Genomic DNA, 23,898 nt, shown 5'->3' with positions numbered 1-23,898 from the left:
TTTGCATGGTCATTTCTATCTCTATTTCTAAACTCCCAAATTACTTGAATACTTTAGAGATCTGTTTTAGCATCATATATCACAATGATAAGATCCAGCTACTGAGGAATCAGGTAATGTTAGTCAGTACATGCTTAACTATGCTTAACAATTCTGATGAAGGTACAACGGAGTTCTGAAACTTCTTACAAAAGTCAGCAGAAGGAGAGCTTTCAATTAAAATTTCTATGGCACACACAAACATCTCTCTGCACAATAATGGCATAAAACTAATGTCATTCTCTGCACTAATTCTAGTGCAGATAATTAATTCTCTGCACAATAATGGCATAAAAATAATTAAGAACATAAGAAAGAGCCTGCTGGATCAGACCAGAGTCCATCTAGTCCAGCACTCTGCTACTCGCAGTGGCCCACCAGGTGCCTTTGGAAGCTCACATGCAGGATGTGAAAGCAATGGCCTTCTGCTGCTGCTGCTCCCGAGCACCTGCTCTGCTAAGGCATTTGCAATCTCAGATCAAGGAGGATCAAGAAGATTGGAAACCATAGATCAACTTCTCCTCCATAAATCTGCCCAAGCCCCTTTTAAAGCTGTTCAGGTTAGTGGCCATCACCACCTCCTGTGGCAGCATATTCCAAACACCAATCACATGTTGTGTTAATAAATGTTTCCTTTTATTAGTCCTAATTCTTCCCCCATGCATTAGTATTGTGAGAGAGAAAAACTTCTCTGTGTCAAAATTTTCTACCCCATAATTTTATAGACTTCAATAATGTCACCCCTCAGACGTCTCCTCTCCAAACAAAAGAGTCCCAAATGCTGCAGCCTCTCCTCATAAGGAAGGTGCTCCAATCCCTCAATCATCTTCGTTGCCCTTTTATGCACTTTTTCTATCTCTTTGATATCCTTTTTGGGATGTGGCGACCAGAACTGAACACAGTACTCCAAGTGCGGTCACACCACTGCTTTATATAAGGGCATGACAATCCTTGCAGTTTTATTATCAATTCCTTTCCTAATTATCCCCAGCATAGAGTTTGCCTTTTTCACAAATGCCATTCATTGAGTTGACATTCCCATGGAACTATCAATTAAGACACCCAAATCCCTTTCCTGGTCTGTGACTGATAGCACTGACCCCTGTAGTGTGTATGTGAAGTTTGGATTTTTTGCCCCTATATGCATCACTTTACATTTTGCTACACTGAACTGCATTTGTCATTTCTTAGCCCACTCACCTAATTTATAAAGGTCTGCTTGGAGTTCATTGCACTCAATGTCTCTACATTCATAGTGTGGTCAAACCCAGTAGTAGTATAGACAACAAACTTAGTACACAAACAGGCTTGGCATCAAGAGAAAACTAGAAGCATGGGCCAGGGGACCAGCGGGTGAAGGAAATGGTCATGTTCAGTTTTATTTATATGATATTTTAAATACCGCTTTCCCCAAAGATGCTCAAAGCTTCTGGAAATTTCTGCATTTCAAAATGTTCCTAATATTGGCAGAAACCTGCTTGGTTCCTTGAGTAATTCCAATGTTTTCTTCATAAATTCTCAGCTGAGTCAAAGCCCTTTTAGCCATACAATGCAACATATAGTATCATGATTTCATCTCCTGTCATTCCTGGTGCAAATATCATTTGTTGGCCCCTGCATGACATACATTGCCTCATCATCTTCTCAGCATTAAGCTATCAGTCAACAGATAAAGATCCTTTTTTTTCTTAAGCTTCACTAAGTTTTCAGCTTTCAACTGTCACTCTTGACCATAGCTCTTTGTCTGCTCCTACACTGGGTAGAGTACAGTCTCATGTCCTGGCTGTCAGTCCTGGGCCCAGTTCTTTCCACTGTTTATGCATTCTTTGATTTATTCTCATTATTTTCTCAGGCCCCCTATTCAATTACACAGCTCCCTTTGTCTCACTGTTATTACATCCATTCTCTATTTTTTACTTTTCTCTGATACTGTACTGGAAATCACTGTAAAAACAGAATGCTGCTCTTACACATCTTGTATCAAAATGCAGCTATAAAGATTCAAGGCATAACCAGGTTTATTGCTCAACTTCTATACATGAAGCCTGCTAGGTGAGAACTCTCTCAGTTCCACCTATCTCACAGGATGTCTGTTGTTGGGAAGAGAGGGAAAGCAATTACAAGTTGCTTCAATACTTCTTAAATATAGAGAAAAATGGGGCATAAAAAACTTTTCTTTATATTTTTGTTTAAAAAATTAATACAAACTTCACTTTCTGATTATTAATTTTAAAACTCTTTAATGCTCCAAAATCTTTCAGTTTTGATATTAAAAATTCCACTCCCTTTAAGTAGTTTTCCAAAACTAACACCAAGTCATCTGGAAAGGCACTTAATTTATAGGTCTCTTTATTAATTTTTATACCTCCAATCCTCCTCTCATACCTTCTATATAGCAGGCAACTCTTAAGAGTTGTACAATGTAACATTTGTTATTCCACATCTTAGTCTCTCGAAAGACTGCTTTACAGAGTCCACAGCAGTAAATATTGCATTGTCCCTAATGCCTAGTCTTCTCTGTGGAGATTTCTTTTAAAGAGAGAGAGAAGAATTCAATTATATAAGTGTCTTCTTCTTGTTTAAATTCAAGTATTCAGTTCAAATGTTTATCATCATACCTGAACACTCAGCTTTGGCATTTTATCAAAAGCAGAATTACATCCTTCTTAGTCTACTTTAGTCAAACTAACTGGGAGAGTCTACTGCAGTCAGACTGCCTCGGAGGGTGATATATGAACTTTTCTGTAATTACAGAGGTTAAACAACTTCTTTTCCATAGATACCAAAGGTCTTTGTGTGTGTAAAGCACTTTCAATTTGAAGCTGACTTATGGCAACCCTAGCAAGGGGCTTTCAATGCAAGTGAGAAGCAGAAGTGGTTTGCCATTGACTTCCTCTGCAGAGCTTTCTTTAGTGGTCTCCCTTCTAAGTCGTGACCCTGCTTAGCTTCCAATATCTGACAAGATTGGGCTATACCATGCTGCCATCTCTCCCTTGTGGGTCTTTATATCATGTGAAAATGATACATGTGTTGTATAAAATTGGATTGAAGACAACTAATGACTGAAGACATTTTATATGGCAGCTGAAATGAAAAAATGTTCTGTTTTATTGAGAAATAATGATTGCTTCTAACAACTAAATATTATACCACTGTATTATTTACAAAGCTCTGAGCAGACATATTAAAATACTCATTACTTGGGAAGGTTTACTCTTTCATTTTGTCCCTCTTCTTCAAACATTTTGCAAATTTAAACTCTGTGTGGGTTGAATACACACATATACTGTTTGTTACATTCTTTCTGTCAGCTACCAAGAGGTTCATGAGTTATGAAATCTGTTTTTTAGCCACTGTCTTTGTTATATTTTTCAGAGTATCTTATTTCTAATAATATTTGGGATCCTTGTAGTTTCCTTTGGCTGATAGTAACAGAGCAAAGCTAACAAAAGCTATAGACTTCAGATGTCCCAGCAAAAATTAACTATAGACCCAGAACAAATTAAATATAAACCAAATACTTTGCTTACTTTCTTTTCTCAATATATACAATTATTGGTTTTTTGAGACCTTGACAATGTGACAATTTACAGATATTTTCATTCATAACTCGTACAGATATTTTCAAACAACTTAACTATTTTAAAAAATAGCATACAACCAGTAAGATTGCATTCTAGCATTGAAAACTGAGCTTCACTTTTCTGAATTAATTATTTGATATTACACAAAAATTGAGATTGCTAAAGTCACCAAAAACATCCCCAGGGTTTAGGTTTTCCTTTACTTTACTTTTTGAATAATAAATGAAAGGCATAATCTACTAGACTGCTACGTAAATGTATACAAGCAGGAGTGGCTCTACAATGAAGCCACCTGTGGTGCGGTGATGGCCTAAAGGCAACACATTTTAGAGGATAGTAAATTCTAATATCCTCTATAGCAGCAATGCTGACTTATCCCTTGGTACCTTCTCCTCAGATGCACCCATGCCTACCCAGAGGTGTATCTAAACAAACTGGAGCCCAGAGACAAAACTTGAGTTTGGCACCCCTCCCCCGTATGGGCAGCCACCCACCTCGACCATGACCAAACAATGATTTTTGTACCAGCTCTCAAAACACCTCCCACCCCTAGTAAAACATACATGGCTCTCTCCACACCAACTCTCTTTCCTAATTTTGTCCTCACACCAACCCTATGAGGTAGGCTGTTAGCCTGAAACAGCTCCAAGCCAGTGCAAGTGGCTATTAAGCATGTAAAACTCTCACAAATCACCCCCAGCAAAACATTTACCAAACAAATGTCAGCATCATCTCTCACAAAACACCTCCAGTGAAATCCACACCCAAATAGCATTACTTTCAATGGTGTTTAAACTAGGGAGCCCAGATTCTTCTTTTAAATCCACCTTAAAGGGAGAATCTGGGCTCCACAGTTAAAACAACATTGAAAGTTATGCTGTTTTGGAGTGGATTCACTCCCACCCTGAAACAGCATCACTTTAAATGTTTAAATGGGGGACCTCAGATTCTCCCTTTAAGTGCATGCCAAAGTGGGTGGGTTTAAAAGGAGAATCTGGGGAAATTTGGAGTGTGCCTGCTGTCAGGGGTGCAATTGTTAAGCTAGCAGCACCAAACTTTCAGAGTATCTTTAAGAGACTCTCCTAAGGATACCACCCAGGTTTGGTGAAGTTTGGTTCAGGGGTGCAAAGGTATGGACCCTCAAAGGTGTAGCCCCCATCTCCTATTAGCTCCCATTGGAAACAATGGGGGATGGGGCACCCCCTTTTGGGAGTCCATAACATTGGACCCCTGAACCAAACCTCACCAAACCTGGGTGGTATCATCAGGAGCATCTTCTGAAAAATCTCTGAAATTTTGGTGCTGCTAGCCTAAAAACTGCGCCCACTGCACGGCAGAAACTGAAAAAAAACTCTAAAAATACCAAAAAACCCACAAACGAACCTGAATTTTTTGTACCCGCCACGTGACCAAATGGGGGGGACACCCGGGGACATTTGACTCTCTATGTACCCATTGCAGATATGCCCCTGTGGCTATCTCTATCCCAGCAGCTGGTGTTAATCCTGCTTTCTTACTTGCTCTACAGGAGTGTGGCAAACAGAATGTGGCAAATCACATGCCTTTCAGAGACCCTTTCTACAAAAGTCACCTAAAACATTTGCAAAATGATTTTGATCCCCCCTTCTTTATCACAATTTTTCTTTCCACTCATCTCCTTGAAATGATTCAAGGCCCTGTGAGGTGTTTTTTTCCTTTTTGTTATCTGTAGAATCAATGCTTCATTGCTTCTATGCTTCCTAGCTGTGATTCTCCATAGTTATGTGAATTCAATGATGCAAAGATTTTAAACCCCCCCCCCCCCCCAGAATTGATGAAAATAAAGAGATGAGGGGAAACTGAATGAGCTCAGGGACACAATAAAGTGGCGTTGAGGAGGAAGTTTGGGGATGGCACAGAGGCAAGGAAAATAGCAGCTGGAAAGGAAAAATATATGTTTTAAATATGTCCACACAGCAAGGGAAGTCATCTTGAAAACATTTCAAACCAAGAATCGTTTTAAAAGAGGATTCAGATAACACATTTCCAGGCTGGAAATAAAAATTTTCGGAATCAAAGAGGAGAAAAAACAATGCGGAGCACAACAGAAGAAATGTTTCATTTCTTGCCTGAAAATTATTCAAAAGGTTTGTGTGAAAAGGGCCACAGTTTCAAAAACTGTTACAAGATTCCTTGCCATTAAAAGAAGTTTAGTTACTGTTTTTGTTTTCCAGTTGCCAGGATAACTGAAATAATGGTGGGATGCTTATGAGAGGAAGGAGTCTTGAAAGACATCCAATTGGCAGGTGTTGGAGCCCACAGGCTAATCTGAATTCCCCAGATAAGCCTCCACAGCTCAAGCGGCAGACCGGAGAATCAAACCCAGTTCCTCCATATTAGAGTACACCTGCTCTTAACCAATACGCCACTTCCTGTGTGTGTTCAAAGTGGGATGGGAATTGAAGGAAGGAACCACTGTTAATTAGTCTTGGTGATGATAGTGGATGGTGGCAAAGGACTAGTGTCATGCCCCCACAGAGGCTTTTATTATTTCCCCATTAAGCTTCAGTTTCCCCAAAGTTAGCATGCGTTTAGTTCATTGTAAAGTCTTCTAAGGGAGGGAATTTTAGTCAGCCCCTGTCCCTTTAAGACATTTCCCAAGAGGCAGTCTTCCTTCTTTACTCAGCAATCCCCTGTTTTAGCTCTAGCCCAGGGGTAGGGAACCTGCGGCTCTCCAGATGTTCAGGAACTACAATTCCCATCAGCCCCTACCAGCATGGCCAATTGGCCATGCTGGTAGGGGCTGATGGGAATTGTAGTTCCTGAACATCTGGAGAGCCGCAGGTTCCCTACCCCTGCTCTAGCCAGTCAGTCAGAGCAAGGTGCGAAGGGTAGCTGGATACTGTAATATTCGTGATGCGTATGGTGGTCCATAGTAATCTATGGTGTAATATAGAGCACAAGTTAAGGTTAACAGCAATTAGAATCTGACAAAGACTGAAGGAACTAAAAGGAAGCAAGGCACAGTGGACTTTCTTGAAAGCAACCAAGAGAAGACACAGTCTACAGCTTCAAATCTGTTCAAGACAAGCAAGTACTTTGAATTAGACAAACCCAAGGGAGGAGTTAGGGTCTTAATGCTCCTAAGTAATAAACCTATTGTTTGAACTGTTGAACCTGGCTTGTGTCTCCCCCACTCTGTCCTAGCCAAGTACAGGGCACCAGATTCACTTGGGGGACAGAGCAATTGGCAGTGGGGCCGATGAAAGCCTCAGGAAATTTGTGGAACTCAGGACCTTTTCTTTCCTTGTCATCAAGGACTAATGGGGAAAAGTATCTTCTAGGAATTCCTCTGTGGTTATTCTGAGTCATTGTTTCTTATGATTCATCTCATTGACCATCACAACCACTTTAAAACAGTTTCATGCCCAATTTATGATGATAAATTCCTTGTCCAGTTTTTATGGAGCTATTGCACTCATTCTTCTTGTTTTCTAATGTTGTTCCTCATAAAAACAACACGTTTGCAGAGAGGTTGGGATGTATTAAGTAACACTGAGGTATACTCACATCTGATACCTTTAAGCCTCACAGTTCATCTTCCTGCTAAGTAGCCTGCTGTGGTTTCAACTTTTAGTTTGCTGTTGGGATGATTATATAAAACAGAAGGCCTGTGATACTTTAAAGACTAACAATGTTGATTCTGACAAGAGCTTTCATGAGTCAGAACTTCTCAGATAAAATGGAAATAAATCATTTTGTTCAAATTTATCCAGAAAATTACAGAAAGGAAAGTGTGAGTCATGTCAGGGACTGGAACTGCTAGGTTGCTGTTTGTATACATAATAAAATGATGCAACATTAGAGGTTCTAGCTTCTTTCTCCTGCACTGAAGATAAACAAAGGTGTAATGAAATATGGCAAATAAACTAATTTAGGAACAAGTCTCAAGCATGAGCAAATTAATTGATATCAGTGAAGGGTTATGGTATGATATAACGTGTTAAGAAAAGTATGTAAAAGTGTTTAAAAAATAAGACCTGCAGGGGTATTAGAAATTATACTTGAGAAAATGCAAGTGTCAATTTAGGCTAGGATGAAAGGAAATGATTGATTTTTTGATGAGTGGTAATTCAGCACTTCCATATCATGCATTCTTTCTCTCTCTGTATAACAAGGACTTTTGGATCTGTAATAATATGTCCATGAAAATTAAAATGTTCACTCACTGGTTTCTAAATACTGCAATTTCTTATGTCATATTTGTGTTAATTGATTCTCTATTGATTGATGGTAGAAGGACACTGTTGGCACATAATGGCATTGGAGATGTGCAAGTAGATGAGCCCAAGATGGTGCAACTGATTTTATTATATTCCGTAATAGTTTGTGGGGATGAAGTTTGCATCTAGGTCTGTTTAAGGTATGGTTTGTATCTCTGTTGGGTGGTGTAACACCATTGGGTGGCAGGGCACTTCCCTGCACAGGTTCTTTAAGCTGGCTCTCCAGTGCCCTAGATCCCAGAGTGGCTTCAGAAGTGAGGGAGGAGGACTCATCAGTTGCCTCTCCCTCTCAGTCCATGTAGTTCCCCAGAGTTGGGAACAGATAGCATTGCTTCCTCCTTGGCCTGGGCCCTCTCTGCCCCTATATGCTGGTTTCCCTGATTGCCCAGCCTGCCCTGCCCAGCCTGGCCTCAGGGTAGGGGGCATGCCCACCCTTCCTGGGCTGTACTGGTGGCTTGCCCCATCACTCTCTGTCGTGTCCCACCCCCTTCCAAGTCCTTTACCCACCCTGACTCCCTGCCTTGCTGCTACACCTCCTCAATTGACGGGGTTTGTTTGAGAGGGATTAATCAGTGTTTCTTTTGAAGAATAATAACTTCATAACATTATAGAAACACAACAGTAAAACAGTACATAGGCCCTTTCTGCATGGGCCAATAAACACAGGTTAAGGTCGGGATAAAACCCAGGTTGGGGGGGGGGACTTCGCATGGATCCCGCTCTTGAAGCGAGTTCACTCTGTGTTCCCCCCACCTGCGTTTTACAAGAATCACGATTTCTGCAATTCTTTTGATTTAATGTGCCTCGCAGCCGCAGTCAGGCGAACAGCCATGACTGCAAGGCGCGTTATATGGCTGCACTTTTTTTTTGTTTCCCTCCCGGCTCCTCCTGTGGAGCCTCGCAGGCACTGCTGGCACCAGCAAGGATCTGGGGAAGCATGTGTGCCTGCCTGCTTACGTAGCTGTGCATCTGAGGAAGGTCAGTTTAAAAAAAACTTTTTTTAAAATGGCTGCATGTCAAGGAGTGCACCCAGCTGTTGTGCTGGTGTCCACAGGACAAGCAGCCATAAAACTGACCTGGGACTATGCCAGGTTCTTTTATCCCGGCTGCAACTCGGTCATTATTTGCTGTGCGGAAAGGGCCACAGAGAGGCAGTTTACATTTTTTCTGAGGAAAATATGACACTCATTGACACCTGAAGTGGCACCAGAGGGGCTAGTTTTTGAGTGAATTGTTCTGAGCAAATAACCCCTTCCTCCTTACAGTCAACATTATATGCAAATTAGACCTCATTGCTTTTTTCCAACAGCTTTTCCCTGCATTCCTCAGCTGCCACCACTCCTCCTGCGGACCTTGGCTCACCCACTGCCTGAGCCACTGCTCTTCTGCACCAGACACTGCCAGAATTTGTCGGCTGCTTCCCAGGCTGCTGTGGGAGTTAAGGAGGCTGTCAGGATTCTCGGGGTGGCGGGTGGCACTGTGGGTGCTTTGCATGGCTTGCCCATCTCTTCTGGCTCCACCTGTCGGGTCCAGCCACCCCTGGCTTGCTCCAGAGTTGTGGTGGGTTAGCAGGGGGTGTGCCCACAGCTGACCCACCGAAGTTCTAGGTGGAAGCACTTGCCTCCAGCAGGCACTATCCTGTGCACTGTCCTGGGACAGGTGGTTTACTGTTGTTAGTAAGAAACAGTTTTAAGCTGGATGGCTATCCGTAAGAAAGGAAAGGTCTGCCACACAAAGCTTGTGAAAGAAAAATATCCTTGTCCAGGAAAAGCTGCAGGTCATTGATGATGTATTGGAATGGTTTAAATTGTGAGCTGTAAGTGACACCAGTGGTGTTTAATTGTTGCTGATCTTTGTGTTTTATTGTACACTATACCCTTTCCCACCGGAGGATCTAAGTGCGGTCAGTAGTGTTTTGGCAGAAGAGAGAGAGCTTCACAGTAGAAAATAGTCTCTTGGTGTTTGGGGCAGGGGAGAGGGTTGGTGGGGGCTTGGGAGGGCTGGTGCCAGGCTTGGCATGGCAGCAGGTAACTTGCCGCCACTGTCCTGCCAGGCCTGGCTTGGTGGTTGGCATTGGGGGAGGGTTGGAGGGAAAATAAGTGGCAGTGGGTGAACTTGAACTCACAGTTCTACTTATATCTTTTAGTGGGACAGAACATAGCTCTGGGTAGCATTTTGGCCTTGTTGGTTTGCTTCTGTACTATACTGGAAAAGCTCTTTGTAAATTGTCTATTATGATAATCCCTGTCTGAGGGATCAGAACAAATTTAACATAATGCTTGACTATAGGCTATGGATTTTAAATATTATCTGAATGTGAAAAGCATGCAAATATGTTTGGCAGTCAGTGGGTTTTCAGGATAAGGTGATGCTTGTGTATCCAATAAAAAGTTTCACAATGGAGTCCAGGTAATATATTTGGTCCATGACAAGGTTTATGTTGGGGTAAAAATTGTTAAGATGTCTGGTGGAATCCATCAAGGGCTTGTAAAGCTCTCATGTAAAGTGTAAGAATAAGATTCAAGGCATAACAAAAATCCCTCCCAAATGGTGAATAAGTAATTAGTCTTACCTAATTTTTCCTTAGAGAAAACATTCTAAATCAATTTTTTCCCCATCTGCTCTTTCTTTGCTGAAAGAAAGAGAATATTTTACAGGTTTAAACTTCCCCTTTAATGAAGTGTGGTTCAACTTCCATTGATGTTGCTAAGGATACCTCTAAAATTTGAACTGTCTCGACAAAGTATGAGCTTTAGCAACTCTTAATGATTACCATCAATGTACAGTAATGTTTACATGCTCCAAATTCTTCTCTGTCTACTTGGGCAGAGTGGACAGTGGGCTAAAAGAGTCTTCCTGACCTTCTCCCTTCTTTACTTCCCTCTTCATCTACATTGCAGGCTATGCTGAGCACAGGTTATGCAGTGCCTGGTAAATTCTTGCAAATATAATCCTACTCAATATGCCTGACATCTCATGTGCTTGTCTTTTTGCTACTACCGCTGCAATCTGCCAGTGTAGGAGATAGGATCTTCAGTAATGACGTCTATTTTATAATCTGCAAATTAAGCCTGCCAATCACTTTTATTGGCTGCTTTCCAGATTCAGATTTTTAATTTTTTTCCCAAGCATTTCATAAAAAAGGAATCGATTGTTAACTTTTGATGTCATTTTAACAATAATTTTATTATTTTTATAGTATGTGATTTGAGCAAGTTATTACTTTTCTAAATTGTGTTTGCCATTTTGGGCTGTATATTGGAAAAGCAGACTCTATACGATGTAAATACAACAAATGTGAACCAGCAAAAAATAAATGGGAAGCTATCTTGAGTATCCAACTTTTAAAGTGCAATTCTAAGAACACTTTCCTGAGAGTAAGCCCCACTGAATAGGATCCTGAGTGGATCTACTTAGGGTTGCATTGCTTATATAACAGTTAAGATGAACCCAATAAAATGCTGTTTTGGTAACATCGGTCTTTCTCCATACTTACTAATCAGTGGAAGTACTAGACTGGACTCCCTTTCTTGCTAGCTGGCAGCATCTGGAGACAGTTGGTGAAAGTTCAGTGACTGAATGTGTTAATTGGAAAATGGGCCCTTAATGCTGTAGATGCTAGAAGTTGTTGCTAAAAACAGGTGTAGCATCCCCAGTGACCATTACAAATGTTGCATGGAGCCAGAAGCTAGCAAATAGAAAGAATGACCATCTGGTATTTTTGGCATATCACTTATTTCCATGAATTCCATTTACCAATATAAATCACACTAGTTATATATTTTTTTAAAAAAAACTTTATGCATAAAGTCATTTAACCAAAGGACACTTAGAAATATTGGCAATATCAAAACCAGCAATGGCCCATGCTTCAATTCATGATGTACTTTCCTGTACCATACATTTTATTAGATAATTGACAAGAATAATAGATAGCCAGCCTTTTATATCCAGAAGAGTGCTTATAATATATCCATTGGCATCCTTTTAAGACAGCAAGCTTCCCCTAGAGGGTCAAGATAGATCGTCATTTTTTGACAGCAAAATGGTAAAGCTTTTAAGTATTTTCTTTCACAAAGTGCTTAGATCAGGAAAACTAGGCAACATTTAGCCTTCAGGATAGAAAGGAAAAAATGTCACATTTGCTTCATTATGAAATAAGAAAAACAAATCCACCAATTATTATTTATGTGGTACTTTATATTATGACTGAAGTAAAAATGTGAATAGCAAAATTTACACCAGGCTTCCAATATAAAACTTTTTTTTTTAGTGATTGGGGTAACTGAAAAATGTGACAGAATAACAGAATGTCTATGGGCATGTGCAGAATGTTTCCTTGCATCTAGCCATACAACGATAATTACAAGAAAGAAATTACCCCCAGGCAGGATTAAACCCTGTTATATTAAGGCTAATTAAGACAATCTCAATTTTTGTACAGTAAAAAACAATTGTAATTAATAACACTGTGGAAGAATTCATATACCTTGGGCAACAATTTATTCAGTGTTTAAATCATAAGAATTTGATGTTTCCAAATTATTTTTTATAAATTCTGGACATAGTTTGTAAAAAAATTTCCCTCTGAATATCCTGTAGGAAGTAAATAAATAAGCAAGAGTATTCTTTAGTGAGAGGGTCAGTCTTCCATAGATTTACTAGGAAAAATGTTAGGCCAACTCCTGGACCCTCTTCTGGCTCAGTTCTAAATCAGACTTGAGAAAAATCAACCTATTTGCCAATAAATTTTCATCAGCTTGAGTTATCCTGGGTCAGATTCTGACTGAGTGGAAATGCTAACGGGAATGCCATTCATTCATCCACCAGTCACTTGCAGGCTAGGCAGAAGGAGCAAATCTTCATGCTTGTGTATCCAGTACATATATATAATTATATTTTCCATAGGAATTGTTGCATAGTTGAATGGATTTGAGACATCGGAGTTTCATGACAGATTATTTTGTCACCCTAATCCTAACCTCTCCACTACTCTTCTGCCTGTTGCTCTCAAGTATGGTATCTGAGATGATTTATTATTATTATTATTATTATTATTATTATTATTATTATTATTATTATTGTTGTTGTTGTTGTTGTTGTTGTTGTTGTTGTTGTTGTTGTTATTGTTATTGTTGTTGTTGTTGTAGATTTCACAGGTGCCAGATCTTTAGCTGGTTGTTGGCCTTCATTACAATTCGAGCCACACCCAGAGGCCTAGGAAGTTGTAATGTATCGGCATAGTATTCGTGCGGATCCCAACAGGGCTGCCTTCTGAATTTGACAGATGTTAATTTTGTCAATTCGAAGATGTTTCAAATGCTGCCCTAGTGTTTTCGGGATGGCACCCAGCTTGCCAATTACCACTGGGACGACTATTATTATTATACACATAACAACACAGCAGAAGTGTCTGGAATTCATCTCTGAATATCGAGTCCTTCCCATTATTATTATTATTATTATTATTATTATTATTATTATTATTATTATTATTATTATTGGCTATTTGCTTAGTTGTTGTTGTTGCTGGTTGGTTGTTGTTGTTATTTTCTTTGCTATTGTTGTTGTTGCTGTAGATTCTAACAGGTGCCAGATCTTGAGTTGTTGGGCCCTCTAATACACCGAGCCACACCTAGAGCCCAGGAAGTTGTAGCCGCATCGTATGCATCTCGCAAGGATCCCAATAGGCTGCCTCCTGAATTTGATAGATGTTGTTCGGCTGAATTCAAAGATGTTTCTGCAACAGTCGCCCCTGTGGTTTTCTGGATGGCAAATTCCACGGCTAATTACTGCTAATTGGGACGTACTAGTTGTATTATTATTATACACATAACAACACACAGCAGAAGGCGGTCTGAATCTTAATCTTGAATATCGGTCCTCCCATTATTATTATTATTATTATTATTATTATTATTATTATTATTATTATTATTATTATTATTATTATTATTGAATTTCTAAACCGCCCTCCACCTAGGGGCTCAGGGCGGTGGACAACAGTAATAAAAACAGCTTAAAACATAACATAAAACAACTAACTAACAATAATAAAATCAGGAACCATATCTCCCTTGGAAGCCTGTTCCACCAGGTGGGGGCCAGGGCTGTAAAAGCCCTGGCCCTTCAGGAGGCCAGCCTGATAGCTTTCTGGGAAATGTAGTGCACAGAATTCCTGATATTTTCCCCAAAGTAACAACATAACCTCTGCCAGAAATGTCAGATGCTATTTGCATTGTAAACAAAACCCAAATCTTTCTGTTTGGGGGTCTTTAGGAAATTATTAGTTTGAATCTCCATCACTTAATCTTTTGTTTATAACTCCAAGCTTTGAGGGGAAAAAATGTAATATAGATCGGTAAAAAATTATTAACAACCACCAGTATCATCATTAGCATTTATCAGTCAAATCCAAGTATCTAACTGCTAGATACTAACTAGCAGTAAAGCCCACTTTATGACCAAAGAAAATGGACTCTAGACAACTGTTGGTGGGTTAAGTGCATCCACTGAGGGGGGCAAAGCCTCCTGTCTTTCTTTCCCCCTTGGCCAGTGCTTGATATTTTGATCCCTCTCTGCCTGATTCCTTCTCTCCCACATATACTTACACACATTCACATCCAGAGGGGGGGGGCTGCTCTGCTCCCAACAATGGATTCTTCTTCCCCTCACTTTATTCCTTTGCTGCTCTGTGTTCTGTCCTCATACTTCTCTTAATGTATGCAGGCTCCAAGTTTGGTTTGTCTCCTGTGCTCAAAAAGTTGCCTCAGGTCCATAATCTTGGTCAAAAGGGCCGAGGAAGGAAAGGTGGGAGAGAATGAAAAAGCAGCTGCCATGGAGTGAAAGGAAGGAACCCAGGAAACGGCAATGGAACAGGCAGAGGAAGGGAGGGTGGGAGGGAATCAAAAAGCAGCCACCTTTCAGTTATGAGGCACTGGGATTGCATCACAGTTACTGGAAGTTGCATGTGCTGGAGATGTTTTGCCTCACCGGTGCACAGTGATTGGCTAGAAGTTTGTTGTTGCCACCTGGCTAGACTCTTACTCAATTATATATAGAGATATATTCCAGTATATTGTGTTCATCATGGTAAAGAGTCAAAAGTGTAATGAACAAATGAAGATGATCTTTAGAAGAAAAATGTGTCTTGTCTTTCCCATAAAAGGTGGATGAACAAAGCAGTAGCCCTGTTCTTTAGCATGTTCCTAAGTAGTTTGGATGATCACATAAAATAGTAAATGGCTCCATCAAATTGCAGTTGTTAGAACAAAATAGGTGACACATGTTGATAAAAATGATAAACTGTCTGTTAGCTGGGCCAATGAAGAAAAGACAAGTACCCACAGTTTTTAGCAACTGGGCGCATGTAGATGGTAGCTATTTCTTTTTATTGGTTATTTTTCATATGGTTATTTTTCATATGGTACAGATGGTTATTTTTCATATGGTACAGATGTTATTTTTTTCCCAGTCTGTGGATTTAATGGACAAGAAACATTTGTTATTTCTTGCTGCTTTGTTAAACAAACCCTTGCATAAAGACCTTCCATATTTATGAAGACATTTTAATGCTCCAAATATTATTATATTTTCCGTAGGAACTGTTGCATAGTTAAATGGATTTGAGACATCGGAGTTTAATATGACAGATGATTTTGTCACTATGCAAAATGTGAACCCTGTAATCAACTTGTTATGGCATCTCACAAAAGTATGTGACAGTAAAATAAGTAAACTGTCATTTGGGCAATCAAGCCTTGAAATCCTTCAGGATGGGGGGAAAAGACATTGACACAGTTTTCATAATAGCAAGAAGGTTCAGAGGTAATTTAACATAACATGAATGCATAACCGAACATATTTAGATAACAGAATATTTCTCAATAGAGTTGCTAGTGGCACAAATTTAAATTTGCAGTAATTTTTCATTATATTTTAATCACATTTTTCCAATACTGATTTATATTCCTATAGTCAGATGCATGATATTAACAGGTGTGTGAGTTAAAAGGAAATGATGTATTTCTTTAGCTCAGAAGTAAAAGTGATATGCAGATAGTTATCTATATTACATATAGAACTATATTGGCTATTTAAACAGGTTCAAGATGTACAAACATGATGCTGATGAAGACCTATAGCTAAATACACTTGGACTATTTATGTTGCTATGTAATACTGACTCTGCCCTGTCTACTGTGGACAGAATAGTCTGCATTAAGAAAAAGAATTCATACTGTAATGGACAGTGATAACTAGTGCCTTCAAATACAATTTATTTAAGCCGTATGAACAGTGATATGCTGGGCCTGTCACTGATCCAAAATTATTTTTGTAAGCTTGCACAGAATCGTACACAATCTTTCCAATGAAAATGTAGGCAAATATTTCCTACTGTGATTTAGTAGTAGACCATTGCTGTATAGTGATAAATTCCTTTTGTGCTTCTGAACAGATCTGCAATACAGGGAAGGGATCAGAAAACTTCAGCAAAAAATCAGAAAAGAGAGAACAGAACTTTCAAAGAGAGCTGGCTAAAGCAGAGTGGAAAGGCCAACAGAAAATAAGTTTTCTTCTTTTTTTTAAAAGAGCATTGACAAGTAGAAAAAAGGAGGAAAGAGAACAGATGAATTGACAGTAGGGAGAAGATCTGAAGGACAGAAAGAGCACAAAAGGAGAAAGTTATGAATAAAGATGGATAGCAGGATGCTCAAGAACAAATTGGAAAGGGGAATTTTTTTGTTAAAGTGATATAAAATTTATATAGGTTAAAAGTGAACAAAGGTCATCTAGGGTCTGTGATTATCTCCTTTGCTCTCACTTAACAGCCATGCATTGGTACAATCTGCTTTGGAACATATCAGTGTAGCTGTCAAGGACTGTGGATACAGTGAATGTGTTGAAGATGTTGACGAATGAAAGGATGATTCTACCTCAGTAACCTTTTGATCACATGGGCATTCTTGTTCTTAAAATAGATCCTTTTCCAGAGTCCTCCTCAGCTGCTGAGTAGATCTTCCACCTGGAGTTGGTGTATTTGCTGTCAATGACTGAGCAGACATCTGTTACCTTTGTCAGAGTATCCTCAGAAAACAACAAATGCACTGCTTTGTTCATGTACCTTCTGTTTCAATTTGCTTTTGTTGGCTTGGTGGAATTTAAACAGTTATCTACAATGCAATAATGAGGAATTATTAGCATTAGTAATTATTTTTACAAAACACTGCTCAGTTATTAGTGGATTTTTTAAATTTAGTCCACTTTCTCTCTAGTGGAAATTCAAAGTGACTGATGCTGATGCAGAATGGTATTGTTCCTGGAATCTAGAGTGCATCCATGCAACTTACTTCCAGAGTAGGGGCAGAGGGATCTCATCCCCACCCTCCTGGTTACTTTAGCCTCGGACTTCTACCCATCTGAACATAAGGGGAAGACATTTGTGTATGTGTCCCGACTAGTCCCTGACACTCACCATGGTTAATTTTTCAGCATACTTCATGTTTAAAATTCCATGAAATTTGTGTTTGGGAAATGTTTGAATTTCAATATTGATTTATCTAAAACAATGCAATGTTAACCCTGGAAACTGGGATAATTACTCTTTATTTTTAGTAGGACATTAGTTTCCACACTTTCAGCTTGTAAAGCAGAAGGCAGTATATAAATCTAAGAAATAATGTAAATCAATAGGCCATTAATTCTGACCCAGTTAGAGAACTTGCTTAAAATGTTTCCATTACAAAACAGTCTGGATGGCTATGCATACATACTGCTGTTTAGTGATTAATATATGAAACATGCCTGAACATTTTATTTAATTAATGTAGGTTCTAAAACTTTTTGGAATAGGGAATGGTACTTTTTGTGCCTTTATTAAGCTTGAACTACACTGAAAAAATTGGTAAAATTCAGATTCAGCTTTATTTGGCTTTTAAATTATTGTTAAAGCCAAAAAACCTGAATATTTGATTTGATAAACCTATTTTTGGATTTTCTGAAAAAAAATCTGAAAAAAATTCAGGCCCGTTTGAATGTTTAGGTATTTTTGGTGTTTTTATGGTTTTCGGCCTGTAGTGGGCACACTTTTAGATAGCAGCACCAAATCTGCAGGGTATCTTCAGGCGACTCTCTGAATGATCCCACCCAGGCTTGGTGAAGTTTGGTTCAGGGGGTCTAATTTTATGGACCCTCAAAGGGGTAGGGCCCATCTCCCACTGCCCCCTGAACCAAACTTCATCAAACCTGGGTGGTATCATCAAGTGAGTCTTCTGAAGAACCCCTGGAAGTTTGGTGCTGCTACCTTAAAAATGTACCCCTGACAGGCACCCCAATAAATTTCCCCAGATTCTCTTTTTGAACTGACTTGGCTCCATTGCAGCCAATGGGACATTTCTGCGGGTGTGCAGGCAGGCTGTACATTTTTTAGGTACAGGCACCAAACTTTCAGGGTGGCTTCAGGAGACCATCCTGGTAAGAGCACCCAGGTTTGGTGAACTTTGCTTCAGGGGGCAGTGGGAGATGGGTCCTACCTCTTTGAGAGTCCATAAAATTGGACCCCCTGAAACAAAGTTCACCAAACTCGGGTGCTTTTTACCAGGCAGGTCTCTTGAAGCCACCCTGAAAATTTGGTGCCTCTACCTTGAAAAATGCGCCCCCTGCTCACACACACCAAGAAATGACCCATTGCTTGCAATGGAGTGACATCAGATCAAAGAATCTGTCAGGCTTTTCAGCAACTGTCTATGGTGGGAAAATGTCCCATTTTCAGGGTGCTTTCAGGAGACTTAAATAGGGCTTGCTGTTATGGCCAGTTGGCTCTGTGCTGGACATTTTAATGGGGCCTCTGGTGGGATTTTTGCTCTGGGTAGGGCACCAAATTTCTCACAGGGGTGCTGCTTAGTCTCCTGAAAGGAACCCACCAATTTTGCTGACGTCTGGATAATTGGGACTCATTCTGTGGGCACCAGGTTCTCCTTCAGTTGGGTGCCCATAGAATTTGCCTCTCCCAAACAAACTTCACTGAAGTTGGCTGGTTCCTTTCAGGAGATTCACCAGCAGCCCTGGAGGAAATTTGGTGCCCCTGGCACAGAGCAAGACCCAAAACAGAGCCCCCCCCCATAAAATCTCCAGCACAGAGTCAGCTGGGAATAACAGCAAGCCCCACACCATCCTACACCTCCCACTGTTTCAAATGGAGGGGGGAAAGCATCATCCCTAGGAGAACAGCAGAGGCAGACTCTCCCTTCCTTCCCTCACCTCTGCTTCTTAAAACAAAGTCACCCTACAACAAAACCTAATGAAGAAGACATGAACTAAGCACAGCACAGCACCATGACAACTCAGACACAGTACAGCGGTGTGGCCACAGCAGATCAAGACAGAGGGCACGTTTGCCAGCCCTGACTCCCACCAAAACACCATAGTACTATTTAACTATTTGCAAACCCTGAACCTTCACTCTTATTTTAACCTGCTGATATCCTATTAAGTAGGATATTGAAACCCTAGAGAACTGATTTAAATGAACAACTCTAATTAACCCTATCAAATCCTTTCACAATTAGACTCTAATTAAATCTAAAATTTTGAAAACTGTGGCTCACCTCAAATACTAAGAATTCAAAAAGATAACTACAGCAAGGCTACTCCACCTGAGTGTGGAACAAACAACCCCCTCAAACCCCTCTAAAGTGGGGAGACCAACAGGCCCACCCAGACCACAAGAAGACCTACTACAAAAGCAGACAGAAACCACAGACAACACAAACCAACCACTACTAAGGAAAAGCAGAACCTCCAAACAGTTTGGATTGGGAGTGGGAAACTAAAGGGTCAAACTTAAAAGGAGAGGCAACACAACAACACTAGCAAATACAGGGAGAAAAATGAGTGACCAAAAATAGAGAACTCAACTTTGGCCCACTCTGCCTGGGCCCAAAACACTGGTGCGGGCCCAAAAAAAACACCAGTTGGGGGAAGAACTTTGTATGGCTGCCGCCACCTAAACAAGGCAGCACAGTGCTCCCCCCCAAGTGGTGGGGAAATGGTGTTTTTGAAACTTGCTAAATGAGCAAGTTTTTCCAAAAAACACTGTTTTGCACCCAGTGCCGAGCAAACAGCACTGGTTGGGAGGCGCCGATTTTAGGCGCTTCCTTTTTGTTTTCTACTTACCTTCTCTTCCCTGGACAGGTCCACAGGGAGGAGGGGACATGCCTCCTGCCCTCTGACCCCCGAGACGTTGCCATGGCGGCATGTTCCTTCATCCCTGTGAGCTGTGCAGGGAAGAGAAGGTAAGTTTAAAACAAAAATGAAGCACCTCCATGCGAAGGCACCTTTGCAAGCTGTGGCAGCTTTGGACCACCGGCATGCAAGTGTGTGAACAGCCCCAGGGCTCCACTGGTATCATGTATATGGGTGTGCAGCCGCTTTACTGGGCCATGCGGAAAGGGCCTTTGGGAGACCTGAACCCCAAAAAAGTGTTGAAAGCAAAGCAAGAACAGAAGCAGCAGCACACGGGGGGGGGGGGGGGCTTGGAAGCAGTTATACAGAAGTTTTACGAATTCAAACTAACAGTAAAACAAGGGGAAACAACAAGCTACAGTCCCCCCTTAACATAAAATTTAACCAAAGGTGGGTCTGCACTGACTTGGCCTAAGACATCCCCCCACACACACACACGCACACCCAAACAACCCAAAAGCTGAACTGAAACCACAGAAACAAAGAAAATGTTGCTAACAGCAACTTAACAGTAACAGTTGAACAAATTAAACTACAAATCAATAGAACCTTTGGGTCTATACCCTTAGCGCCCCCCCCAGCAGCAAACAATTATAACAGAAAAGCAATAAAGTTTTAAAAGTTAGAAATATCAAATGTTTTTGGAAAATAAAACTTGGTTAGTGAAATTAATATCAAACCCTTCAGTGTCTTCTTCTTTCCAGGCAGATCTCCTCTGCAGGGCTGGTGTGTCCCATGAAGGCAGGCTCTCAATGACCAGTCACCAGATAGAGGGAGGACAAGTTCAAGGCTCTTGAACTATCACTCTGGACTCTGGCAGAGAATGTGGTAACTAGGAACCAGCACTGCAATTTATACTTTTCGGCTAGCCAGCCAGGTAACCCAAATGTAGTTTGAATATACCAGGGAATGAAACTCATCCCAGTCTTGGCCAGTTTTGCTTGGGCAGATTAAACTTTTCCTTTCCTCCTGTGTCCGTCCCTCAAGATGCAAAGCTTTGCAAAGTTCTAGGGAGCAGAAATGCATAACAATCACTGGCTGGCTGAATCATCCAGTCTCCAATTTGTTGCCCTGGAAACACATTAACAAAACAACAGAGACCATTTTTCCATGGCAAAATTGTACCGATTTAGCATGGGGAATATCCCTGTGCAGCCATGAACTCTGCACGGTCCCCGAAGCGCCAAAGGTTCTGCCCTGGAGTTTCACCACCATTTTCCCTTTTCCCCATGACTTTCAAAAACCAAATTGTAGGTTCTTTTGAAATGCCCACGTGTGACTCTGCTTTCTTCCGCTGCCATGCAAAACCCCACAGCAGCAGAACTGGGGCCATTTTCCCCACCTCACTAGTCTTGGCTGCCCCACCAATCAACAGGTGCTGGATGTTTGACAGAATCTGCGCCCTGCCATCCGCTGCACCAACACCCCCGCTTTCCCGTCTAAAATCCATGTGTGTGAGAGAGAATCGGCGCCCTGCCATCCGTGGCGCCTGTTCTGCTCCCCAGGTGGTTATTTTGGTGCCCTACACCCGGCCGAAGCAGAATATAAGACTCACAGGCTCAGTTAACAGTTCAACATTTAAAGCTTTAATTGTAACAATGTTGAAAGACCCTGACTCCGCACCATTTCTACTGGGCTTCAGGCTGCTCCCCTCTCACCACACCCCACCAGAGATCTTCCAACACACACAGCAATGGTAAGTGAAGTGGAGGGAGATTCTCAGGGAGGGGGGTTGTCTAGTTTTAACTATACGCAGTCCAGTTAGGTAACTTTAAAGGAACTCCAAGGCAGCTAGCTGCTATTGGAGGCTCCCTTAAAAGTTTAAATCCCCTGAAATTTGGTGAAACGCCAACCATCTATATGTAATCTAACATCTCTGAGCTATTTGGATTTCTCATATTTCTTTATCAGCCCTGCTTGTATTCAGGGCTGATAAAAGCTGTAAAAAAACAAATACAGCTTTTTTCTGTATCTGGGATCACATCCAGCCTCCAAAGCAGCGCTTAGCTGCATTTGGCTCCCGGTAGAGGTCTCAACCATCTCTTTATGTTGGTGGTGTTGACCTCCAAGGCCTTTACGTGGCCTGGGACCTCTCGGGATCTTCGAGGACGCATTACCCTATATGTCCCTTTACACGGCCTCTCCGCTCGGTTGAGGCTAATCTATTGGTGGTTCCTGTGGGTCTCAATGATGCTGCTGGCCTCCACGCTGTGGGCTAGGGCCTTCCTTTTATGGCTCTGGCTCCCCGCCCAGTGGGAGCTCTTCCTCCAGCTGTCCGGGTTCTTATGGACTCCAAGGAGTTCCAGAGAGGGCCTGCAAGACTTGAGTGCCAGAGTTCCACGGGCCTTTGGAGGGACCAGCACCTGAAGGTGCCCCCCCTTTTTAGCCCTTAATATCTAAGCTCTTTCCATCTAATGGGACTCGCCGTTCCCTCCCTCCTGGGGAGGATTTAAAATTAGGGTTTGTTGGACGCCTCTTGTTATTTTTACTGCTGTTTTTAAAATGTTTTAATTATATTTATACTTGTATTGAGATTTTATGTTGTACACCGCCTGGAGCCCCTCGGGGATGGAGCGGTATAAAAGTCTAAATAATAAATAAATAAATAAAAATAATTTTTTTTTCAAATTTTGGATATACCAACTCACAAAGCCTAGTCTGTACTCAACATCAGCCCTGTAAGAGTTATTTGTTGCCTCCTAATGTAGTCAGTTAATAAGCAGAATCCTTTTTTTCCCACATGAAAGAGCAGTCGTGTGCAATTCTTAAAGTGTCATGGTACCCTTGAAAACACATTGGTTCATTACGCACAGCACAAATAAGATGTCCTGGGAATGTCTTTGAAAAAGCTGCCTCCTAATTTTTTGTTCAGACAGCACAGACAAAAAAGGTGTCAGAGGAGAAAGAGGCTCCCCTCCCCCACCATTAAAGCTGTCGGTCAGTTTCCTCTGCCGCTGGCACCCGACATTCTGTGCTGCAGGGATTCTCCGTGCACACAGTGATTTGGTGAATGTTACCCTGGATGTTTGCTCTGCAGAGTCTGATTCTGGGTGCCTTTTCAGCCCAAAAAGTATATGGTTGTACTCAGCTCATCCTGCCAATTCTGGCAATATATAGTTTCCCCTTTTTAAATTTTTGATGACCTGTTTTTGAAGCTATGTAGACATGATTTCAAAATCCATGCCGATTTTCATATCACGTCTGTGTAGCTTCCAAGTCAGTTCCAAGTCAAGTTCATTAAAAGTAAAAAAAAGGGAAAACTCTGCAGGACGAGCTGAGCACAGCCAAGCACTTTTCAGGCTAGCACCCAGGACTGGAACCTGCAGAGCAAACATCCAAAGTAACCTTTACCAAATAGCTGTGGGCACAGAGTATCCTTTCAGCACAAAATGTTGGATGCCAGCAGTGGAGGAAACTGACCAGAGAGTTGTCAGTCAGCAAAAATAAGATTTCTCCTCAGCTCCTGAGCTCTGCACACCTAGCAGGAGACATTTTGCAGAGACTTCAGGAAAAAAGTCCAGATGTTAGTGACTTCCAAAAAAGGTGGCTTGAGCTGAAAAAAGGCATACTGAGGATGTCTTGGGGAAAAGCTGTGCAGAGTTCCTCCCTTAGACACCTTTTTTCCTGTCCTCAGGACATCTTATATGGGCTGTGCAGAATGGGCCATTGTCTAGACCAGTGGTTGTCAACCTTCCTAATGGTGCGATCCTTTAATACAGTTCCTTGTGTTGTGGTGACCCCCAACCCTAACATTTATCCATTTTACAGAT

The sequence above is a fragment of the Sphaerodactylus townsendi genome, linkage group LG01 (assembly GCF_021028975.2).
Source record: "Sphaerodactylus townsendi isolate TG3544 linkage group LG01, MPM_Stown_v2.3, whole genome shotgun sequence".
Taxonomy (NCBI): Eukaryota; Metazoa; Chordata; class Lepidosauria; order Squamata; family Sphaerodactylidae; genus Sphaerodactylus; species Sphaerodactylus townsendi.
Note: the sequence above shows the minus strand (reverse complement) of the source record.